General features: G+C 44.2%; 1 non-coding gene across 1 annotated transcript; it reads right to left on the minus strand.

The window, feature by feature from the left end:
- Positions 1–1,785: 1,785 nt before the first annotated feature.
- Positions 1,786–1,889, minus strand: LOC114676529 (U6 spliceosomal RNA). The gene has a single exon (XR_003727596.1). It is a non-coding gene; the product is annotated as a U6 spliceosomal RNA (small nuclear RNA).
- Positions 1,890–8,716: the final 6,827 nt, after the last annotated feature.

Raw genomic sequence — 8,716 nt, forward strand, 5'->3', positions numbered from 1 at the left:
ATTTACCCACATATTTATTAACAGCAAACCAGTCATTAGCATTGTTTCTATAGATATACGATTAACTAAAAGTGTCCCTTATGGGAAATGAAGGGATGGGCGGAATTAAAGGAATAGGTTGGGCTAGTTAACTGCAGCAGGAGCATGTCTCTAAGGCACAGATTGCTCATGCTATTGTTTGTGACTTAAGAATGCCTTTAAGTGGTTTTCTGCCCTGGGCGGGCCAGGTGTTCCTTGCCCTCATTCCCATAAACCCACAACCTTCCAGCTTGGGCGTGAGGGCCAATATGAACATGTTACAGTGCTGCAGAGATTTTGTTTATGGCCAGTTTTGGGGCCAGTTTACGGCCAGATTTTGGGGGAACTGCTCCCAACAGCATCGGTAATAGGATAAATCAAAACTGTATACCACTTGGCACAGAATGTGATTAGAAGAACACATTACTTGTGATATTTCTGTGAAAGATACATAACTTAAATTTAATTCTAAGGAAGCATTAAACAATCCCAAGTTGAGGGATCTTCTTCAAAGCAACTGACCTGTAATATTCAAAAGTGTCAAGGTCACTAAAGAAAGACTGAAGAACTATACCAGACTAAAGGTGCCTAACACCATGTGACAACTAAACATGACCCTGAACTAGATCCTTTTGCTGCAAAGCAATTGATGAAGCTTGAACTTGACAAATAAAAATTGTATATATTCAAGTAGTAATGTAAATTTCCTGACTGTATTGAGGTTATGTAAAAGATGTACTTATTTATAAGAAACATGGCTGAGCATGGTGGCTCATATCTGAAATCCCAGCACTTTGGCTGAGATGGGAAGATCACTTGAGGCCAGGAGTTCAAGACCAGCGTGGGCAACATAGCAAGACCCCATCTTTAGCCGGGTGTGGTGGTGCACCTGTTAGTCCTAGCTACTTGAGAGGCTGAGGTGGAAGGATTGTTTGAGCCTGGGAGTTTGTGGTAAGGGTGAACCATGATTTTGCCACTGCATTCCAGCCTGGGTAACAGAGCAAGACCTTGTCTTTAAAAAAAAAAAAAAAAAAGGCCAGGTGCGGTGGCTCACACCTGTAATCCCAGCACTTTGGGAGGCTGAGGTGTGCAGATCACGAGGTCAGGAGTTCAAGACCAGTCTGACCAACATGGTGAAACTCTGTCTCTACTAAAAATACAAAAATTAGCCAGGCGTGGTGGCACAACCCGGTGGTCCCAGCTACTCAGGAGGCTGAGGCAGGAGAATTGCTTGAATCCGGGAGGCGGAGGTTGCAGTGAGCCAGGGTTGCACCATCGTACTCCAGCCTGGGTGACAGAGCAAGACTCCGTCTCAAAAAAAAAAAAAAAAAAAATTACACATCTATCGCCTCACACAGTTATTTAGTAGGGTGGTAGAGGGTTAGTGGTGACAATTAAGATCTATTATCTTAGCAAATTTCAAATTAAAAATACAGTGTTTTTTTCCCTCAGAAAGAAAAGCGTGGGGCCGGGGGCGGTGGCTCACGCTTGTAATCCTAGAACTTTGGAAGGCCAAGGCGGGCGGATCACGAGGTCAGGAAATCGAGACCATCCTGGCTAACACGGTGAAACCCCGTCTCTACTAAAAATACAAAAAATTAGCCGGGTGTGGTGGCGGTGCCTGTAGTCCCAGCTACTGGGGAGGCTGAGGCAGGAGAATGGCGGGAACCCGGGAGGCGGAGCTTGCAGTGAGCTGAGATCTGGCCACTGCACTCCAGCCTGGGCGACAGAGCGAGACTCTGTCTCAAAAAAAAAAAAAAAAAAAAAAAAAAGCTGGACTGTTTCATGAATTTGCATGTCATCCTTGCTCTGCGGCCATGTCAATCTCTGTATACTTCCAATTTCAGTATATGTGTTGCCAAAGCGAGCACAAAAAAAATGCAGTATTATTAACTATAGTCACTGTGCTGTACACTAGCTCCCTGAACATGTTCATCTTACAACTGAAAGTTTGTACTCTTCGACCAACATCCATTTCCCCCACGCTTCAGCCCCTGACCACCAACCATCATTCTACGCTCCGCTTCTTTTTTTTTTTTTGAGACGGAGTCTAGCTCTGTCCACCCAAGCTGGAGTGCGGTGGCACAATCTCAGCTCACCATAACCTCCGCCTCCCGGGTTCAAGCGATTCTCCTGCCTCAGCCTCCTGAGTAGCTGGGATTACAGGCGCCCACCACCACACCCGGGTAATTTTTGTATTTTTAGTAGAGACAGGGTTTCACTGTGTTGGTCAGGCTGGTCTCAAACTCCTGACCTCATGATCCGCCCACTTTGGCCTCCCAAAGTGCTGGGATTATAAGTGTGAGCCACTGTGACTGGCCTACTCTCTGCTTCTGAGATTGACTTATGTAGATTCCACATATACGCATATAGTATTTGTCTTTCTATGTCGGGCTTATTTCACTTAGTGTAATATCCTTCAGGTTCATGCATGATATTCCATTGTATATACCACATTTCTTTCTCCATTCATCAGTCAAACATATCTCCGCTATATGCTCTATGTAGCATATATATCTTTGCTATGGTCAAGATACTCTGTATCTTGAAAATGCTGCAATAAACATGAAAATGAAGATATCTCTTTGAGATACTGGTTTTATTTCCTTTGGATGTATATCCAGAAGTGGGTTTGCTGGATCATATTGTGGTTGTATTTTTAAATATAAAACTATTTTTTATTTTTACTTATCTATTTTTTGAGATGGAGTTTCACTCTTGTCGCCCAGACTGGAGTGCAGTGGCACAATCTCAGCTCACCGTAACCTCCGCCTCCCGGTTTCAAGCCGTTCTCCTGCCTCAGCCTCCTGACTAGCTGGGATTACAGGCGCCCACCACCACACCCAGCTACTTTTGTATTTTTAGTAGAGACGGGGGTTTCTCCATGTTGGTCAGGCTGGTCTCGAACTCCCGACCTCAGGTGATCCGCCCGCCTCGGCCTCCCGAAGTGCTGGGATTACAGGCGTGAGCCACCACGCCCAGCCTAAAAGTATTTTTAAAATACGTTGGAATAACATAGACTTATGGTATGAAGAATGAGGAGCTCCACTGACTTGTTCCTCAAGGTACCTGGCAAAAATTATATAAAAAACAAAAACAAACCCCAACCATTTAAAGCCTGTGATCATCAGCCTAAGGGCAAATAGCAAAAGAAGAAACATCTATTCAAGACAACCTGTGAAAACTCATTAAGAAAGGCAAGGGTCTGTGGTATTTTAATCAAGATCACTCCTCCCTCTCCCATCTCAACTCAGTGAGGTGCAGACTCCACTCCAGACTGCTATATCCTAAAACACAGGGCTCCCTCTCCCACCAGCTCCCAGGTGGAGGGCTGTCTTCCCAGGAGAATCGGGATGTCAGTATTTTATTTTATGTATTTTATTTTATTTACTATTTTATCGTGACAGGGTCTCACTGTGTTGCCCAGGCTGGTCCTGAACTCCTGGGCAACACAGTGTTACACGGAGTTACAGGCCGGGGAGGTCACTCACACCTGTAATCCCAACACTTTGGGAGGCCGAGGAGGGCAGATGACCTGAGGCCAGTCTGGCCAACATGGCGAAACCCTGTCTCCAGTAAAAATACAAAAATTAGCTGGGCATGGTGGTGGGCGCCTGTAATCCCAGCTACTTGGGAAGCTGAGGCAGGAGAATTGCTTGAATGGAGGAGGTGGAGGTTGCAGTGAGCTGAGATTGCGCCATTGCGCTCCAGCCTGGGCAACAGAGCAAGACTGTCTCAAAAAAAAAAAAAAAAAAAAAAAAAAGAAACTGTTGGTATTATAGGTGTGAGCCACCGCACCAGGCAAGGATGTATTTCTTATCCTGTCCCCTCCAGCTACCTGTTGCTGAGACTAAGTCCTGGGCATACATACTTAAGGGTTTTTTTTTTCCCCCACCCAACCCCCACTTGTAGAATGGAAGTTCCACCTTGGACAAAGTGTGATGAGAGGACTGAGACCTCTTTAAGCTCGTGAAGTGGCGGTTCCACACCAGGAGAGGAAAACAAAGAGGACCTCAGGCTGCTGCATCTTGTGCTTAGCTTGCAAAGCAAGACTGTCACTCAGAAACTCGCTATTGTCCCCACCTCCACCTCCAGAATCCTGGCTCAGATATTTTGCCTGAAGAGAGGAGCAGGCTGTAAAACAGAGAGATTCTAATCTCCTCCCAAAGGACTAACTTTAATTTTTTTTTTTTTTTTTTTTTGAGACGGAGTCTCGCTCTGTCGCCCAGGCTGGAGTGCAGTGGCCGGATCTTAGCTCACTGCAAGCTCTGCCTCGCGGGTTTACGCCATTCTCCTGCCTCAGCCTCCCGAGTAGCTGGGACTACAGGCGCCGCCACCTCGCCTGGCTAGTTTTTTTTTTTTTTTTTTTGTATTTTTTAGTAGAGACGGGGTTTCACCGTGCTAGCCAGGATGGTCTCGATCACCTGACCTTGTGATCCGCCCGTCTTGGCCTCCCAAAGTGCTGGGATTACAGGCTTGAGCCACAGCGCCCAGCCACTTTAATTTTTTAAAAAACTATTTGGACATATTTAAATGTAAAGACTAAAAAAATGCAAACAAGAAAAAAAAAGAAAAAAGAAAAAAATGTATATAAATCTAAGGACACACCCAAGCATGATGGAGATTCAGGTGAAAGGTACTTGGGAGGAAATTCAAGTTACAGGATAAACTGTAGATCTGATTGTTTGTAGGAGAGAACTAGGGAATAGTACTGGAAGAAGTGGCCAGGCACAGTGGCTCATACCTGTAATCTCTGCAGGTGGCCAAGGTGGGTGGATCACCTGAGGTCAGGAGTTCAAGGCCAGCCTGGCCAACATGGTGAAACCCCATCTCTACTAAAAATACAAAAATTAGCTGGGCATGATGGCCCGCACCTGTAATCCCAGCTACTCGGGAGGTTGAGGCAGGAGAATCACTTGAACCCAGGAGGCAGAGGTTGCAGTGAGCTGAGATTGCACCACTGCACTCCAGCCTGAGCCATGGAATGGGACTCCATCTGAAACACAAAACAAAACAAAAACCTGGAAGAAGCCCTTCCAGAATCAGAACAAATGTCAAACACTGATCTCAGAAACTCTCCATGAATTAGATTGTAGAGCAATTTGTTTATGCCCTTAGTATTATTCAAAACAACTGAGCAATTAGCCATCAATGAGAGGAGTTTAACAGTGGGGGTGATCAGGGAAAAGGGAAGAAGGTTTCCGGAAATCACTATCATCTCAAGTTGACTGTGAGCATACTCAGTGCTGCACCTTAGACTGTGGAAGGGGAAACAGACTTCACTAAAAGAACACAGCCAGTCACTAGACACATAAACAAGCAAATAAAGATAACCAGACCTCGGAGGGAGAAAATAGGGGACCAGTACTCAGAGTTGCTACAATAAATACTGTATTATCTAAAATGTCCAGTTTCCAATAAAAATTAAAGACATGCAAAGAAGCATGTCTTATATAAACATACACAATTTAGGCTACACTAAATTTATTTATTTATGTATTTTTTAATAAATAGAGATGGTGTCTCACTATATCACCCAGGCTGATCTTGAACTACTGGCCTCAAGCAATCCTCCTGCCTCAGCTTCCCAAAGTGCTAATATTACAGGTGTGAGCCACCACACCAGGCCTTCACTAATTTATTAAGAATTGCTTTTCTTCAATAATAAACTTAGCCTACTACACTTTTTTTACTTTATAAACTAATTTTTTAAACGTTTAAATTTTTTGTAATAACACTTAGGTTAAAACATAAACACATTATACAACTGTATAAAAATATTTTCCTTCTTTATATTCTTATGCTACAAGTTTTTTCCTATTTTTAAAATTTTATATTTTTGTTTTACTTTTTAAACTTTTTTTGGTTAAAAATTAAGACATGGGCCAGGCACAGTGGCTCAAGCCTATAATCCCAGCACTTTGGGAGGCTGAGGTGGGCGGATCGCGAGGTCAAGAGATCAAGACCATCCTGGCCAACATGGTGAAACCCTGTCTCTATTAAAAATACAAAAATTAGCTGGGTGTGGTGGTGCGCACCTGTAGTCTCAGCTACTCAGGAGGCTGGGGCAGGAGAATTGCTGGAACCCGGGGGGTGGAGGTTGCAGTGAGCCAAGATAGCACCTGTGCACTCCAGCCTGGGCAGCTGAACGAGACTCTATCTCAAAACAAACAAACAAAAACTAAGACATGGCCAGGCACGGCAGCTCACGCCTGTAATTCTAGCACTTTGGGAGGCCAAGGTGGGTGGATCACGAGGTCAGGAGGTTGAGACCAGCCTGGCCAACATAGTGAAATCCTGTCTTTACTAAAAAAAACACAAAAAATTAGCCAGGTGTGGTGATGGGCACCTGTAATCCCAGGTATTCAGGAGGCTGAGACAGGAGAATCGCTTGAACCCCGGAGGCAGATGTTGTAGTGAGCTGAGATTGCGCCACTGCACTCCAGCCTGGGCAACGGTTTGAGACTGTCTCAAAAGCAACAACAACAACAAAAAAACTAAGACGCGAACACACTAATTAGCTTGGGCCAACATGGGATCAAGATCATCAGCATCACTCTCTTCCATCTCCACATACTTTCTCACTGGAAGGTTTTCGGGGACAATAACAGGCATGGAGCTATCATCTCCTATGATAAAAAAAAAAATGCCTTCTGAAATACTTCCCGAAGGACCTACCTGAGGCTGGTATTACAATTAATTTTTTTAATAAGTGGGAGCTAAAACAACAATAAAAAGAATAGTATGGTAAATAAATAAGCTAGCAATATAGTCATTTATTATCAAGTATGAATTATACATAATTGTATTGCTATAATTTTTTTTTTTTTTGAGACAGAGTCTCGCTGTGTTGCCCAAGCTGGAGTGCAGTGGCGCGATCTCGGCTTGCTGCAAGCTCCTCCTCCCTGGTTCTGGCCATTCTCCTGCCTCAGCCTCCCGAGTAGCTGGGACTACAGGCACCTGCCACCACACCTGGCTAATTTTTTGTATTTTTAGTAAAGACAGGGTTTCACCATGTTAGCCAGGATGGTCTTGATCTCCTGACCTCGTGATTCGCCCGCCTCGGCCTCCCAAAGTGTTGGGATTACAGGCGTGAGCCACTGCGCCTGGCCATTTGTTTGTTGTTGTTTTTTTTTTTTTTTGAGAAAGAGTCTTGCTCTGTCACCCAGGCTGGGGTGGAGTGGCATGATCTCAGCTCACTTCCTGGGTTCAAGTGATTCTCCTGCCTCAGTCTTCCAAGTAACTGGGATTACAGGCGCCCACCACCATGCCCGGCTAATTTTTTAAAATATTATTATTATTATTTTTGAGACAGAGTCTTGCTCTGTTCCCCAGGCTAGAGTGCAGTGGCACGATCTCAGTTCACTGCAACCTCCACCTCCCAGGTTCAAGCGATTCTCCTGCCTTAGCCTCTCGAGTAGCTGGGATTACAGGCACCTGCCACAGCGCCCAGTTAATTTTTTTTTTTTTTTGTATTTTTAGTAGAGACGGGGTTTCACCATCTTGGCCAGTCTGGTCTCGAACTTCTGACCTCTTGAGCCACCTCCATCAGCGCTGGGCCTCCCAAAGCGCTGGGATTACAGGCGTGAGCCACTGCACCTCGCCTGTATTGCTATACGTTTATAGGTGTAACAGTGCAGCATACACTAGCATCAGCACGAACGTGAATAATTCATTGTGCTATGACATTACAATGACTGTGATATCTCTGGGTGCTAGACATTTTTCAACTCCATTATAATCTTATGAGACCACCATCATTTATGTGGTCCATTGTTGGCCAACATGTCATTATGCAGCACATGACTGTATGTGCATAACAGGAATACCAGAGGGAGGGGAGAGAAAGAGGCAGAAAAATATATTTGTAAAAATAATAACTGAAAACTTCCAAATTTATTTAAAAATAGTAACTTACACATCCAAAAACTCAACAAACTCCAAAAAGGATAAACACAAATAAATGCCAGAAGACATCATAGTAAAAATGCTGAAATGCAAAGATAAGAATCAAATTCTAGGCCAGGCACAGTGGCTCACGCCTGTAATCCCAGCACCTTGGGAGGCCAAGGCAGGCAGATCACGAGGTCAGGAGATCGAGACCATCCTGGTTAACACGGTGAAACCCCATCTCTAATAAAATACAAAAAATTAGCCAGGCGTGGAGGCACACGCCTGTAGTCCCAGCTACTCGAGCGGCTGAGGCGGGAGAGTGGTGTGAACCCAGGAGGCGGAGCTTGCAGTGAGCCGAGATTGCGCCACTGCACAATCTCGCCTAGGTGACTGCACAATCTCGCCTGGGTGACAGGGCGAGACTCGGTCTCAAAAAAAAAAAAAAAAAAAAAAAAAGATAATCAAATTCTAAAAGCAGCAACAGAAAGACAAGTCATCACTTACAAGGAAATCCCAGTAAGATTAACAGATGGCTTCTCCGGAGAAACAATGAAGGGCAGAAAGTAGTGGGATTACATATTCAAAATGCTCAAAGGAAAAAACAAAACAGTGTCTACCAAAAGTCCTATATCCAGCAAGGTATTTTTCGAAAATAAGATAGCATAAAGACTACCAGATAGACAAATGTTGTGAAAAATTGTTAGCAGATCTGTGTTAATGAAATACTAAAGGAAATTCTTCAGGCTGAAAGCAATCAACACAGATGATTATTCAAATCCACACTTTAAAAAAAGCACAGGTAAAA

The sequence above is a fragment of the Macaca mulatta genome, chromosome 2 (genome assembly GCF_049350105.2).
Source record: "Macaca mulatta isolate MMU2019108-1 chromosome 2, T2T-MMU8v2.0, whole genome shotgun sequence".
NCBI classification, from domain to species: domain Eukaryota; kingdom Metazoa; phylum Chordata; class Mammalia; order Primates; family Cercopithecidae; genus Macaca; species Macaca mulatta.